Here is an 834-nt window from a genome sequence, read left to right as displayed (position 1 = left end):
TGCAGTGGCCAGATCTCAGCTCACTGCAAGCTCCGCCTCCCGGGTTCCCGCCATTCTCCTGCCTCAGCCTCCCGAGTAGCTGGCACTACAGGCGCCCGCCACCTCGCCCGGCTAGTTTTTTGTATTTTTTAGTAGAGACAGGGTTTCACTGTGTTTGTTAGCCAGGATGGTCTCCATCTCCTGACCTTGTGATCCGCCCGTCTCGGCCTCCCAAAGTGCTGGGATTACAGGCTTGAGCCACCGCGCCCGGCCAGGTACACAGATTTCTAGATTTTTGTTTGTTTGTTTGTTTAGAGATAGGGTCTCACTACATTTTCCAAGTTGGAGTGCATGAGTGTGTTGGCTCTTCACAGGTGTAATCATGGTTCACTGCATCTTTGAACTCCTGGGCTCAAGCAATCCTTCTACCACCACCTCCCACCCCAGTAACTGGGACTACAGTCAGGCACCACCATGCCCGGCTTATTTTTTACTCTAAAAAAAACTTTTTTTTTTTTTTGAGATGGAGTCTCACTCTGTTGCCCAGGCTGGAGTGCAGTCGTGCGATCTTGGCTCACTGCAACCTCTGCCTCCCAGGTTCAAGCGATTCTCCTGCCTCAGCCTTCTGAGTAGCTGAGATTTCAGGTAGGATTACAGGGGCCTGCCACCACACCCGGCTAACTTTTTAAAGTAGAAACAGGGTTTCACCATGTTGGCCAGCTTGGTTTCCAACTCCTGACCTCAAGCGATCTACCCGCTTCAGCCTCCCCTAGTGCTGGGATTACAGGTGTGAGCCACCGTGCCAACCCTTATTTTTTTACTTAAAAAAAAAACTTATTTTTTTACTTAAAAAAA

At 49.9% G+C, this 834-nt stretch overlaps 1 protein-coding gene across 2 annotated transcripts in view; it reads right to left on the bottom strand.

The window, feature by feature from the left end:
* The window catches only part of PROM1 (prominin 1), a 152,086-nt gene that overhangs the window by 1,830 nt on the left and 149,422 nt on the right, over positions 1 to 834 (bottom strand). The gene's annotated exons all lie outside the window — the stretch shown is intronic.

The sequence above is a fragment of the Piliocolobus tephrosceles genome, chromosome 3 (genome assembly GCF_002776525.5).
Source record: "Piliocolobus tephrosceles isolate RC106 chromosome 3, ASM277652v3, whole genome shotgun sequence".
Classification (NCBI taxonomy): domain Eukaryota; kingdom Metazoa; phylum Chordata; class Mammalia; order Primates; family Cercopithecidae; genus Piliocolobus; species Piliocolobus tephrosceles.
Note: the sequence above shows the minus strand (reverse complement) of the source record. Positions and strands in the feature narration are given on the sequence as shown.